The 16016-nt window shown below is 34.7% G+C and overlaps 1 long non-coding RNA gene across 1 annotated transcript; it reads left to right on the top strand.

The window, feature by feature from the left end:
- The first annotated feature begins 5367 nt into the window (after positions 1-5367).
- Positions 5368-15254, top strand: LOC149753441 (uncharacterized). The gene is made up of 2 exons (XR_016413124.1): positions 5368-6487; positions 15093-15254. It is a non-coding gene; the product is annotated as an uncharacterized LOC149753441 (long non-coding RNA).
- Positions 15255-16016: the final 762 nt, after the last annotated feature.

Raw genomic sequence — 16016 nt, 5'->3', positions numbered from 1 at the left:
TTTTCTGCACTTCGAGATGTTTTTTGGACTAGTTCGGTCAGTTCCCATTAAGAATTCCTTTCGTCAGCTAATTAGGCAACCATATTAGCTCTAGATCTTGAAACAAGACTTAAGGTTATCTGTTTGGTTCTATTTTAGAGCTACCATGTGTATGGTGATCCATAAAATTCAGGTTAAGGTGTAAACAGGTAAGTTATATTTTTTTCATTTACTAAATACTAGTCATCCATCAAAAATTTGTGGACGGATACAATCAACTCATAAAACTAAATTTGTAATAAAAATAGTGTTATATATGAATATAATAAATATATATGTTGTTGAAATTTCAGTCCTCGGGTAGGTTTCGGGCCGGGCATGAAACTAGCCTTAGGTTGCCGCAGGAGACTCTAAATTTGTTCAGCCCTTGGAATTTAAGCCCAAGACTGAGCCGAGTTTCTTTGTGGTAGGGCCACAGCGTGCTCGTAGTCAGCCTGACACAATAGACCTTTCCTAGGCCCTCTTCCGGCGATACGTGTCCTAGCGTCACACCAGTATTCCTTGAAGTAGCATTCTGCAAATGTGGACATAAATATGGGAAAAGGAAATCAAACATACCTGTATACCCTGAATAAATTTTAAATAAGAGCCACTATTAATAATCTAAAGATATATAACTACATATTGAAGTGTTCTGCATGGTATTCATAATATGAAGAACAACGTTCCATCTGATTGGAAAAAATGCCTTGTGGGCTAAGAAAATTTATGTATTCTTCTAAAGCTTCTAACATAATTTGCTTAAATTATGCCATTGTAGTAAGTTACTCGACACATTGCTTATCATTTAAAAGCACCTAATATTAACATTTCCAATCCTACATCATTCTAAACATTCTTGGAGACAGTGCGGGGCACCATAAGAAGGCAATGGATGAAGAAAAATTAGAAATTAAATGGTCCTTAAAGACTAAAAACCGAGATGGATCCAATTGTTAATCTGTGTTTTGACTTCTCCTTTGTAGCTGTTAGGCATCACTATTATGCATGCTAATTAGAAGTTGAGCATCACCTAATTTAGAATTAAGTAAATACAGTGGAATAAGATAGAAGAATTCAGTGGTTGATGAAGATTTCTGCCTTAATTGTTTTTGGTCAACACTTGCTCACTTTCTTCTATCATTTGACCCCTCACAAGGCCAACGTTCACAACCGAGAAGAATACTACATGAGGTTGGTGGAACATGCAAAGGGACGACCATAAGCATGGCTTCATTTTCATGGAAACTCATGTGATCAGGAAGAAGACGAAATTGACTATCGTAATTTATACATGTTTATATTATTGTTCACGTGGAAAAACCGGCATTGTTTGGTCGGAACACTTCTTGAGAATATTTAAAAAGTCCTGGCAAGATCTTAAATGGAACTTAACATCCATACTAGATCCTTTTCTGACGTGGCCCTTTCGTTATATCTTTTCTTCTAGTACAACTACTTTCTTTCGTAGTAGTACGTAGTCGTGTCCATGGGCCATGGGACTTCGTCAAATTGAAGGCTTAAATCTTAAAGTGCTACTATTTTCCTGTGGTTGAGAAGGACTACTGTTATTTTTTGGTAACTATAGGAGTACTACTTTGATTTATTCAAACACCATAGATTTTGGAAGATTAGAAAGTTGGGCAAAAATATCAGCCGACAAACATAGAAAACTGAATAATTTTGTGCATGACTTCCAATCAAGGAGAGGAGTACTCAAATGTCGGCAGACGTTGCTTCCTACAACGGACGGGTGGTTGGCGGTATATGTTGAACCGTGTACTCGATCTAAAATGTGCTGCTGTTTGTAAGAATCTCGCTTGCAGGAAATCACCTACCATTCAACCAATGTGTGCTGAAAGCTTGATAGGTCGTCCATTGTGCTACACTGAAGAAGGATTGTGGCTGGGTCGCCTCCTTTGTTGCTAACCACTCAGAAAACCACTTGTGGATGGAAGAGGCGGAGTTGCCTAGGGCCCTCCGTAATGTTTTGCCTTTTGATTTTTTTTTTTTAGCTACATCCGTAAACGTTATGTATGATACTTCCGTTTTAAGGAACATTGCACTGGGTAATGGGCCAGCCATAGTGGCCTTTGGACCTACATAACTAACTCATTAAATTTCATCAGGGATTATGCATCCATACAGCCAGAAGTATTGACATCAACGGCATTGGCCATATCTTTTAGATTAATGATAATATTACATAGGTGGCCTTCGGACCTACATAACTAACTCATTAAATTTCATCAGGGATTATGCATCCATACAGCCAGAAGTATTAAAAGACATCAACGGCATTGGTCATGTCTTTTAGATTAATATAGTAGTACATAGGAAGCCAATTCTTTTTCAGACGTCCACCACATTTTCCTTGGACTCAAACTCTTATGGTGCGATGGTCGTGTTGCAGAAACACTATCTCTGTTTTAGAATGAGATAGATTTATTTATATATTTTATATTTTTTTACACTCCTCCTCACATGTGGGCTGGACTTTTTTTTTAATGGATGAGCCTAATATATTAAAAAAATTTTAATAATAGGGTTAAAAAGAGTGCGGAGACATGGTTCAAACTCAGGACCTCTGCTCTGATACCATGTTGAAATCACCACTTGTTCTAAAAGTTTAAATTGATAGAATGAGGTAGATTTATTTATATATTTTATATTTTCTTACCGTCCAAAGTAATTGCTATTGATATTGAATCCTCAAAATTAGCTCCAAGGTCTAATTAAGGAGCTTCTATAATAACAACGGAGTATACCCACATTTGGGAAGACCAAACGGCCATTAATGTCTCTTCTTGAGTGTCATATAGCAGGCCTAACTAATAGGTTGTTTGAACATAAATCTAAGCATAGCCATGGGCAAATTATTGGAGGCTTAGCAAACTTGGGCACAAGATTTTCTCTCCATAAATGACCTTCCAGCTATGTATTCAAAGCTTACCAAACGTGGGAATTAGATTTTATTGGAACCTACCAAACTTGGAAACGGGATCTTCTATCATCCAACGACATTCCAGTTATGCAAGATGTTCCTTTATTTTTATGATTTTGTCGACTTGTACATTTTATACTTCTATAATTATGAGATTGAGTCAATCCCACCAAGTCTAAGTACTTGTATACATACGTATTCGACCCTTTAAGAAAAGAAGTAATAGAAAAGTTTTTTTCCTTATCATGGGATCATAGGAGCGTGCTTCCTTCATTTTTTTATTAATCTCCTTTTTTTGGTTATGAAAGGACATGCCACAAATCCAAACATAGAGGTTACAACCCTTAAAACCACAACCACCGAAATTTCTCCTAATTATATGATGTCTCCTCACCACTTTTTTTGCATCATTCTGACGATTCTGGTGCAATTTTGGTTTTCCAACCACTCAATAGAAAAAAAAACTATTCCACCTGGAGTCATACCGTCAGTATGGCACTTGAAGCCAAGAAAAAACTTGGGTTTATTGATGGGAACGTGCCTCAGCCTTCCAACAGATCTCCAGATTATCTCCAATAGAGCCCTTGCAATAGTATGGTTCTCTGCAGGATTATTAACATGGTCACTCTAGAAATTGCTAACAGCATCATCTGCACAGCCAGTGCACCAGTGGTATAGGTTGATCTTCAAGATCATTTTTTCCAAAAAAAAAAAAATGTATGTTGTCTAAAGGATTTATTTTGATGATACAAAACAGATGAGTCAAAAGTAGGTTAATCTATTGCTTTGAGTTTAATTGATAAATTTCAAAAAATTAAAAAAAAAACCTTCAGATACTCTCAAAAGAAGATCAATATTTATTTGAAGCTCCACAACAAGAAGCTAATTCCAAAAGGCTATGAAAACATTCCTTGGAAGTTCACATACAAGACAAAAAATTTCATCTTGAGCTACCTTAAGAGTTGTCCCCAAACTTGCACCGAGTCGATCCTAGAACACCATCGCTAACTGATGCACCTTTACAAATCGACTCCAACAGATCACGAGTTAATTCCAGAATAGTCTCAGAAGATAGACAAAAAGCCAAAAATACTCGAAGGAAACATCGAAGAAAACAGTAATCTCAAAATTTTGGATGGCGGATACAAGTCGACTTCCTAATGAATTCTCTCAATGAAAGCACCATTGTTGGAGGACAGCTCTCAGCCCTAAGTCGCCACACCAAGCCTTGCATGTTTGCTCCTTGCGGATGCCTTAGAATTGTAGGAAGATGGGCCGAACGGGTAACGCCAGGTGCTATGCACTCTTTAGGATGGTCACGGATAAAAGTCAAGGAGGCGGGTCTACTAGCTGCAGCTTGGCCCGACCCTTGGCTTGTTAGAAATGATGGACGCACTCCTTTGGATGGCCGTGGGAATCAAGACAAGGGGCGGGTCTACTGATTGCAGCTTGGCCCGACCCTTAGCTTGAAGAGAAACAATCAAACTCAAAAGGATATTTGTGGAGATGTTTAGAGGAACGCTTGATTGATTCTGTTTTAAAAAAGTGTCCCAATCTTCTCTAAAGAGTATAAATGCTTGGAAACATCGAAGGAAACAGTAATCTTAAGCAGCACAAAAATAAATCCACTTGAGCAAGAAAGAAAAAGTAAAAAGAAAGCTTCAAAGAGAAGTAAAAAGAGAGCTTCAAAGAAAATATTATTTAAGAGCTTTCATTGAAAGCTGAAAGATCATATTTTCAACATCAGAGAATTGGTAAAGTATCTTTAAGAGCATTTAAAGTCAACCAACAGAGCTTAGCTCCATTTACCATTGTGTATTTATTATTTTAGAGCTATATTTATTGTAACAGTAATTACTTCTTTCTATTCTTTATTGTAACAAGTTTCAGAGATTGAAAGTTAAGATTTTTCAAGCAATCAACCAAAACCTTCCCCTGAGCCTATCCTAGTCTCAACATAATCTAATTTTAAGTTTAGATTGCGAACCTAAAAAATAATCAGTTGTAAGTTTTGGTTGATTGTCCTGAGAAAATCAACTAGGATTAGTTGTCATCCGAAAATAACTAGGTTGTAATCTGGGCTTAGATTATAGTAAAATTTTCAAGTAGAAAGTCTTGGAGAATGGATGTAAGTGCAGGATGGACACCGAACCATTATAAATCTCTCGTATTTTTTTGCTTGTTTTCTTACTTTAATTTTCTGCATATTTACTTAGAGTTTATTTGTTGAAATCATTATTCAACTGATGAGTCAACCTCTGAATTAAGAAATCTGACTCCACAAATGCCACAAACGAAAGACCGAGTGCAGCAAAAGTAGAAGCAAGCTCGAGATGACTCATAAAAATTATGAGTTGTTTCCTAAAAATCTCGTGTCGACTTTAAAAAATGGTAAATCAACCTGAGGATGATAGTGTTATTTTGATGATTAACAAGCAATTCTCTAGAGTATGCTATAAGTTAAAATTGATACTTCATTTATAAGTTCATTGCTCTCAGTACATTTGCTTAATTGGAAATATATATATGGTCTTGTTCATTTGGATGAAACTAACCTTGAGAATGCAGCAAAGTGTGGATTGAGTCGACCCATAGGTTGATTGGGTCGACCCCGGCACATCGAGGAATCATCTGGCACACTCCTGCAAAAACAGCACAAATGAACAGTGAGTTGGGTCGACCCAAGGTAAGCAAGAGTCGACCCAACCTCCAAAGAACCTCAAAATGCAAAGGAAGAATGCTCTCTGGATTTACTGAGAGGGTCGACCCAAGAAGAAGTTGAGTCGACCCAAGTAAACCTTGAGTCGACCCAAAGAAAGGTTGAGTCGACCCAAGTGAAGAAAGGCTGAAATTCAAGGCTCTGAATTTTCTGAAGCTGACCTTGGGTCGACCCAAAGAAAGGTTGGGTCGACCCAAGGCAACAGAAGGCTGAATTTTAAGTTTCTGTATTTTCTGAGAGGGTCGACCCAAGAAATGGTTGAGTCGACCCAAGTGAAGGTTGGGTCGACCCAAGGACAGGTTGAGCCGACCCAAACACGGGCTGAACATAACGGCTAGTTGTGCAGAAATGCTTTTTGGACTCCCAACGGCTATAAACGGCTAGTTTCTTCAATCCAACGGTCAGAAAGGACTATTTGGAGGTTGGAGAAGTATTTAAGAGGGAGTATTCATCAGAGGAAGCAAGCTTTTGGGAAAAATACATCAAGTGCATTCAAGAGAGAACCCTAGCAAGACAAGCTTCATCAAGAGCTTCATTCAAGAATCAAAGAAAGGGATTGAGCAGATTCAAAGAGGCATTAAGAGCTCCTTCCCCCATTGAAGAGTGAAGCTTTCTTGACCAAGAAGAGCAAAGCGACTTCAAAGCGATAATTTCTTTCTAACTCTTCTTGTTGTTCATATTGCTTTATATGCTCATCTAGGAGTTTAAATCTTTTCTTTTCATTTGTATAAACACTTTGTAAAGGTTCGTTGGTAAGCCCGCAAAACCAACAAAGGTTCGTTGGTAAGCCCGCAAAACCAACAAAGGTTTTTGGTGAACCCGGAAAACCAAAGTTGTATAGGTTCGTTGGTGAGCCCGCAAAACCAACAAGGTTCTTGGTGAGCCCGGAAAACCAAGTGTATAGGTTCGTTGGTGAGCCCGTAAAACCAACAAGGTTTTTGGATTGTGAGCCCGGAAAACAATCCAACTGTAATCCGCAAGATTATAGTGAATTCCCAAGGGTACGCTTGGGGAGTGGACGTAGGTGCTAAGGAGAGCACCGAACCACTATATATTGGTGTGTTTGCATTGTGTTTGTGCTTTCATTTTCTCTTGCTTTATCTTCTCTTCTTGCATTAGATTAACTCACTTAAATAACCTAAGAGAGCATCCATCGCACTTAATTTAGAAAGTTTTAAAAGTACCAAAAATTTAGAAGAAACCAATTCACCCCCCCTCTTGGATTGTCACCTTGGGCAACAAGTGGTATCAGAGCAAGGTGCTCTAATAGTACTCATTGATCTCACAATCAAGAGTTAAAGATCATGACAACCCAAGTGGGATATTCTATGAGTGAGGGACAATTAATTGATAGACCTCCACTATTTGATGGTATAAACTACACATATTGGAAAGCACGCATGCGCATTTTCATTCAAGCACATGACTACGATTTATGGAGTATCATAGTCAATGGGCTACACACAAACACTAATCATGATAAAGAAAGGGCTCAGCAAAATGCAAAAGCCATGAATATTCTATATTGTGCATTAGATGATAGTGAACTTAATAGCATATCTTTTTGCATAACTGCTAAGGAAATATGGAATATGCTTGAAGTTAAATATGAATGCACTAACGTTTCTAGTAAATTTGAAACTAGTTCCGAAGAAGAAGAGCATCAAACTGAAACTGAAAATCTATGCTTTGGAGCACCTGAAGATGAGGTATGTACTCGAACACAAAGTGATTTCTCATTCAAAAATCAAGTACATACTGAAGCTCAATCTGATTTTACATTTGATGAACTTCATGATGCTCTTCATGATCTATACTTTGAATATAAGAAGCTTAGGTTAAAGAATAAAAAGCTAAATCAGAAAAATCTATCTCTTGCTGAAAGCTATGATATAACTCAGAAAAATAATAAATTACTTTCAGAAGACAATGAAAGGCTAACTAAAGAAGTTAACAAATTTAAGTCTATAGTTGAAAAATCTACTATCAGCTCTGAAAAACTGAACTTAATGATAAATAATCAAAGAGCTGAATTTGAAAAGGCTGGATTAGGATATCAATCTTGGTACACACAAAAATCCCTTAATGACATGTGTGTTAAATCCTCTACTATCTGTCCTAAAACAGATTCTAATTTATCTGATAAACCTAATAGGCAAAAACAGAAAATTGTAAGTTTATCTACTACTCATGTTAAATCTATGTTTGTCAAATTTAACAAGACGATGCAGAAATTCACTCCTTGTAATCCTAAAATTTGCAAGTCTATGGACAAAATAGCTATTAAGAAAATATGGGTTCCAAAAGGAACAATAATAGCTAACCTACAAGGACCCAAAAGAGCTTGGGTTCCTAAGTTGAAAATCTGAATATTTTCTGTAAGTATATCTAGCACTCAAGGCTCCAACCAAAAGATGTTAATTTAGACATTGGGTGCTCTAGACATATATTAAAGAATGAAACTTAAAATATACTTAAGAAAAGTAATTGAAATGAAAAGAATAATGAAATTAGTAATCCTTGCATATATCATCATTCTCTTTGCCTTAGTATCCAATTAAAACATAAATTGCAGGTATTAATCATTTCTGTGATATAAGTGATACTTTTGGCATGAAAAGAAAATATATCCAAATCACTCCATCTTTCTATATTATGCTTCAGTTATTGATGGATAACTTGCTTAATCAATACTCTTAGAATAACTCTTTAAATTCTCTATATGCTTGATTGAGAGGTCTTATCCATGACATTATCTTCTATTGATCACAAACATAAGAATGTCTACTTGGTATAATTTTTTTTTATATGCATTAAGAATACCAAGATTAAAGAGTCTAATTTTGGCATATAAAATCAACTCATACTAGTATGGACTTGATCTCAAAAGACCTTGTCATTGGTTCACTTAGATTATTCTATGCAAGGTCAAAGTTTGCTATGTATGTCATCTAGAAAAACAAACTAGAATCATTTCTAAATCTGAAAATATTGTTTTCACCTTTTAGCCTTTGAAAACTCTTCATAAGAACTTATTTGGATCTCTAGGATTGTGAACCTAGGAGATAAGCTCTCTAATTTTGTAATTATGGATGAGTTCTCAAAGCTAATGTTGGTTTTATTCTTGACACTTAAATTGAAATATTTTTTGCATTGGCACAAACTCACAAAAAGGGTTCAAATGAAAAAGGTTTGCAAACTATGAAAATAAAATTGTATCATGGCATAGTTTTGAAAACCAATTTCTTATTGAGTTGTGCACAGAAAATAATATTGAATACAATTGTTTCTACACCAAGAACACCATAAATAAAATAGAGTTGATAGAATCCTTGAAGAAATGAAAAAGACAATGTTGTATGATAGTCATCTACTTAAATGATTTCTGTTAAAAGCTATCATCATTGCTTGTCATACATATGGTTTCTATTAGAAAACTCCTTTTGATCTTCTGAAAAATAGAAAATGATATATTGTATATCTTTTATATTTTTCAGTCATACATGTCATGCTTGATATATTCTTATGAAAATAATGTCAAATCTGGTAAAACAAATATTCCTTTGGATATTACTCTTCAAGCAATGCATATAGAATATTCAATGAAAAGATACTAGTTGTAGAGATATCAATTCATACTATTCTTATTAAAACTAGATCCTTTATTGAGAATATAGTTTATCATTTTGATTCTATGTAACAATCAGAATTTTGATAGACACAACTATTTAAGATAATTTGATTAAAACTTAACTGGTATATCTTATTAATAATTATCTTAAGCAAATAGAATCTAAGCTAAATTGCTTCTGACAATAAGAAATTGATTTGATCTTGATGAATCTTTCTATTGCCTCACATGCTTGTCCTTGAACCATTTTACTTAATGAAGTTATCTCTTCAGTTCAAGTGACTTGTGCTTGCTTATATTTAGACAATCTCTTGAGTAAAGTGACTTAATATTCAATTATTGTCATATCTTATGTTGAGTCATCTAGCTAAAGAAATATATTGTATGAATGTTTTGTATCTTGAAGAAACTAATGACTTTCCTTCAAGAAAGAAAAAGAGTTTATTAATGATACAGGATTTATGAGCAAGAAATTTCAACTTGAAGGACACCTTGATGAAAGATACAATAAACATTCCTTTGCAAACAAAAAAGGAGAGAGATTTTCTTCAGCCAAGGGTGTAAAGAATCTAAAAGGTATTTGGCTTGAAGAATGCTAAATACACTGGTAATCTAAACTCTTTTCTTGTGAGTTAGTTGAGCAAAATCAATAATCTGAAATTATATGGTAGCATGATTAAACCTTTAATTGCTGATCATCTTGATATCATGCTTCATTCTCATGCTAGTGATGATTGTTTCATGGTGTGATTAAATTGAAGTTTACTTTTTCCTATATAATGCATAACCATGAAATACACAAGTTTATGCCTCAAATCTCTAATTCAAAATAACTTGTGATAAGCTATGAATCATTGGGCATAATGAAAATGCTGTTTGCATGATATATATTTATATGCAGCATATTAGATTAATTCTTTATTCTGCTCTTTCATGTAACTACTTGAAAATAACAAAAAGAGAGAGAGATAAAGAAAAAGAAAATGAACATTGCTCAGAAGAAGTAAAAGCTAAGTAAATACTCCAATCTTAAGTAAAAGCAGCGCAAGCATAATATATTCAGCATATTTGTGAGACTTGTGTGAACATTCTTTTGGAAGGGATAAAATTCGTAATTAATTATATTTAAATAGGGAGAGTTTGGAGTGAATATCTTGTTGCTAAAGAAAACAGTTGAACATTTCTATATAGCTCATTATAGGGATGGTGTCAATGGGGAGGCTAGTGGTAGTACCCGGCACTATTTGACCCAACTATTCGGTGTAGGGCATATTAGGGACGGCACAAGAGGGAGGCTAGTGGTAGTACCTCGTGCCCCTTCCAACTCCACCGGATAGGGAGCAAATAGAGTATAGAGCATAGAAAAGTAATACCAAAAGAAATGAAGATTAGAATGTTCACTAAATGGTTAAAGGAAGAAATTCAAAAATACGGAAATGAATGACAAGATAAATAAAAGTATATATAAAGCTTGTGAAAAGCCAAATGAAGTTTCGATCACTTGAAAACACACCTTAAGGATAAAATCAGTGTAGAATTATATATAAATAGGGAGAGTTTATTTGAAAAGAATAAATTTTGATCTTTGACATGCTTGCTCTTAATGTTTTAATACATGATGTTATGACTTAATGCATATTATGTTTTGCATGTGACATGATATTTTGAATTATGTGTCTTCAATATTCAAATACCAAAGATCTTTCCTGAATATAACTTGTAATGCTTCATGCCTATAAAATTTGATTGAAACATATTACTACCAACAACAACATCATTCTGTTTTAATGAATATATTTTGAAAAATAAAAGAAAAGCATAATTTGAATTTGCAAATTAGGCAAAATGAATTGATTCTGATTTATCTTTTATCTTGCCTAACATTAGAACATCATGTCCTCCAATTTGTACCAAAATTTAATATGAATTACAAAGATTCTGGATGTGCTCTAATGTTCTTGAAATATGTATTTTCAATCGTAATGATTTAAGATGAGCTACAATGAGAAGATACATATCTCAAATTACAACTTTGAAAGCCTCCTTGAGAATCTTTATGAAATTCAGAATCTGATTTTATATAAAAGCTTAAACTCAACATGAATTTCTAGATAAAATTACAGCTTAAGAAAAATAGAATAATTCTGATGCCTTGATTGCTTGCCCCGATACGCATCTGAAACATATCATTTCTTATCTTCAAAGTGTACTAATATTGGTCTGAATGATGTGTCTTTTGATGATCTTGATTGCAAACAAATATTTTTAATATATGATTTTATTTTGATATTGAAAAGATTTATTGTGCTTCATATATTATATTGCTGAAAAACCTTGATTAAGAAATTGAGTTCTATAAATACATATACTTCAATGATCATCTATATATTTTTTCCTCTCCTACATTGTTAAAGACTTTCATCAAAATATATATGTATATATATTATTAAAAGAGTGAATGATCTCAAGTCTAGAAATATTTCAGCTCACTCAAATGATTCTTAAAAGAAAGAAAATGTAAATGATTAATATTTCAGTACATTTTCTCAAAGATTAAGAGGAAGCATAACTTGTTCTTAAAAGATTAAAAAGAGTGATTGCTATAAATTTTGAATAATTCTAGATCACTCTACATTCTTGATATCATAAAGGTTCAGTTTTATTCACGTTTATCATTAAAATCTGAAATTCAACTAAAGATAAGAGAAAGAATACTAAATGTGAAGTGGTATTAAACTTTGTGCTTCGTTGAATATCTTTTGAAAGTTGGATTTTTATCTGTACTTAATTGGTAAATCACTTGTTTTGAAAACTAAGTGAAAAGGATTCCATTTGTCTTAGTATTGGAAATTTACTTTGGAATCTACTAATGAGTTCTTATTGGCTTGCACTTTAGTGTTTCAATCATGAGCCAATTCATTTTAATTGATTTTGATGCTATGATCTTTAAAGGAGTAAAAGAAAGTCTTTAAGAGAGGTTTAAAAGAACTTTCAAAGCCCTGAATTTTATATATCCTACATTGCATAAATTCATGTCTTGGTGTCTATGCCCCAATACTTTTATATCATGAAAGAACTTTAAAGTCATTAAGAATTAAGGATTCAACATAATCTTATGTTTTTCAAGTATATAAGGTTTGATCTTTATTTGATCTTATACTATACTCTGAAAATTAATTAGATTGCTCTCATTTTGCTATATACTTAATATATTAAAAAAAATGTTGGATTTTCATCCGTGCCTTTCTTTGAATATTATTCTTGATACTCCCTAAAATAACTTGAAAAAGATTCCATCTACACTTGATTTCAAAACTATCCTTGGAATCTACATTTAGAGATCACTTCCGGCTTACATCGTAAATATCTCATTCCTAAAGCCAAACAAAGAGAAATAAGATGTCACTTTATTAGGGATCATGTGCAAAATGGAAACATATGTGTTGAGCATATATGCACTGAAAAACAATTAGCCGACATACTCACAAAACCCTTGAGTGAAGATAGATTCTGCATGCTAAGGAAAGAATTAGGTATATGTGATCCTTTTTATTGAAGAAATATAAAAGGGAGCAAGTAGTCTCATGATACATTCCTCCAATTTCTAAAAATCTATGAAACATGAGTCAAACTTGTTATCTATAGATTTCTTACTCATGTATCATTGTCCCAGAAAGAATTTATAAGGATCGGAAGCAAGGAAAATTTTTAGAAGCAAAAAGGAAGAGAAAAGAAAAATTCTGCACTTGGGTCAACCCAACCCAGAATAGGGTCGACCCAACGTTGAGTCGACCCAAGAAATTTCTTGAGTCGACCCAACGTCGGGACCCCACTGTTAAAAGGGGGACCCGTGAGCTATCTAGGGCACTGTTTACCCTTTGTCCTCTTCCGAAAACCCTATTTTCCACTCTCAATTAGAGTCTCCCTAGGCTGATCTTAGCATCTATATTTAGAGCCTAGGCTAGAAATCTAGTTCTCGTATGTATCTTGCCTTTTCTCATATGTATCTTGCTTTTTCCCTTATGAATCTTGTCTTTCCCTTATATCTTTAAATCTTGATTGTGGAACATTGTACTTTTCATCATTTTGAGCATTAATATATGAAAATGTTCCTATTTTGATCAATGAAGTCTGAAGTTTGTTCTTTATTGCATCTTTTCCCATATATATGTTTTTGATGATAACAAAAAGGGGGAGAAGAGAAGGAAAGAGTATATAAAGGGAGAAGAAAGAGTATTACTTTTGTGAGAAAGAGTGAGTAAAGAAGTTATGAAAAGAAAAGAGAAATAAATGTGCAAACAAATTGAAAATCATATAAGAAAGCTTACATATCTAAGGGGGAGCAATTTGTAACAATGAAAATCATCAAATCAAAAATTTCTATCATAATTCAGAATTTGGCACATATAAATTCAGAATTTGGCACGCTCCTTTCTCACCCCGATACATAAGCTGAAACTCTTATTTTATCTCAAATTTTTGAAGTTTCATTGCTAATGAATTATAAATGAAAGGGGGAGCCATTCAAAAAATCAAATTGGCAAATTTTGAATGATATAGGGGGAGATTTCACTTATATATATGAAAAGCTGAAATTCTGAAATTCAATCCCTTTTATAAACTGATTTTAAAGACAAGTATCAATAGGCTTATACTCTTTATTTTGTAATCATCAAAAAGGGGGAGATTGAGGATGATAGTGTTATTTTGATGATTAACAAGCAATTCTCTAGAGTATGCTATAAGTTAAAATTGATACTTCATTTATAAGTTCATTGCTCTCAGTACATTTGCTTAATTGGAAATATATATATGGTCTTGTTCATTTGGATGAAACTAACCTTGAGAATGCAGCAAAGTGTGGATTGAGTCGACCCATAGGTTGATTGGGTCGACCCCGGCACATCGAGGAATCATCTGGCACACTCCTGCAAAAACAGCACAAATGAACAGTGAGTTGGGTCGACCCAAGGTAAGCAAGAGTCGACCCAACCTCCAAAGAACCTCAAAATGCAAAGGAAGAATGCTCTCTGGATTTACTGAGAGGGTCGACCCAAGAAGAAGTTGAGTCGACCCAAGTAAACCTTGAGTCGACCCAAAGAAAGGTTGAGTCGACCCAAGTGAAGAAAGGCTGAAATTCAAGGCTCTGAATTTTCTGAAGCTGACCTTGGGTCGACCCAAAGAAAGGTTGGGTCGACCCAAGGCAACAGAAAGCTGAATTTCAAGTTTCTGTATTTTCTGAGAGGGTCGACCCAAGAAATGGTTGAGTCGACCCAAGTGAAGGTTGGGTCGACCCAAGGACAGGTTGAGCCGACCCAAACACGGGCTGAACATAACGGCTAGTTGTGCAGAAATGCTTTTTGGACTCCCAACGGCTATAAACGGCTAGTTTCTTCAATCCAACGGTCAGAAAGGACTATTTGGAGGTTGGAGAAGTATTTAAGAGGGAGTATTCATCAGAGGAAGCAAGCTTTTGGGAAAAATACATCAAGTGCATTCAAGAGAGAACCCTAGCAAGACAAGCTTCATCAAGAGCTTCATTCAAGAATCAAAGAAAGGGATTGAGCAGATTCAAAGAGGCATTAAGAGCTCCTTCCCCCATTGAAGAGTGAAGCTTCCTTGACCAAGAAGAGCAAAGCGACTTCAAAGCGATAATTTCTTTCTAACTCTTCTTGTTGTTCATATTGCTTTATATGCTCATCTAGGAGTTTAAATCTTTTCTTTTCATTTGTATAAACACTTTGTAAAGGTTCGTTGGTAAGCCCGCAAAACCAACAAAGGTTCGTTGGTAAGCCCGCAAAACCAACAAAGGTTTTTGGTGAACCCGGAAAACCAAAGTTGTATAGGTTCGTTGGTGAGCCCGCAAAACCAACAAGGTTCTTGGTGAGCCCGGAAAACCAAGTGTATAGGTTCGTTGGTGAGCCCGTAAAACCAACAAGGTTTTTGGATTGTGAGCCCGGAAAACAATCCAACTGTAATCCGCAAGATTATAGTGAATTCCCAAGGGTACGCTTGGGGAGTGGACGTAGGTGCTAAGGAGAGCACCGAACCACTATATATTGGTGTGTTTGCATTGTGTTTGTGCTTTCATTTTCTCTTGCTTTATCTTCTCTTCTTGCATTAGATTAACTCACTTAAATAACCTAAGAGAGCATCCATCGCACTTAATTTAGAAAGTTTTAAAAGTACCAAAAATTTAGAAGAAACCAATTCACCCCCCCCTCTTGGATTGTCACCTTGGGCAACACAACCCCTCTGCATCTAACAACTGTAACGACTAGTTTTTTTACGAGTCTAAATGGTTGTTTTCCTCTCTCAACGACTCTATTACATGTCTAATGGCTAGAAAAGTATTCCAACCTTTTCCAAAGAGTATAAATGCTTAGAAACATCTAATAAAATAGTAATCTCAAGCACAACAAAGATAAATCCACTCAAGCAAGAAAGAAAAGTAAAAAGAGAGCTTCAAAGAGAAAAAGTAAAAAGAGAGCTTCAAAAAAAACAAAAAAATTATTAAAAGCTAAAAGATCACATTTTCAACATTAGAGAGTTGATGAAGTGCCTTCAAGAGCATTTGAAGTCAACTAACAGAGTCGAGCTATATTTATTGTAATAGTAATTACTTCTTTCTATTCTTTGCTGTAACAAGTTTCAGAGATTGAAACTTAGGAAAAGATCCATCCAAACGTAAAATTGGATTGTGT

Source organism: Phoenix dactylifera, chromosome 5 (assembly GCF_051530095.1).
Source record: "Phoenix dactylifera cultivar Ajwa chromosome 5, Ajwa_hap1_PhDact_Kaust_v1.1, whole genome shotgun sequence".
Lineage (NCBI taxonomy): Eukaryota > Viridiplantae > Streptophyta > Magnoliopsida > Arecales > Arecaceae > Phoenix > Phoenix dactylifera.
Note: the sequence above shows the minus strand (reverse complement) of the source record. Positions and strands in the feature narration are given on the sequence as shown.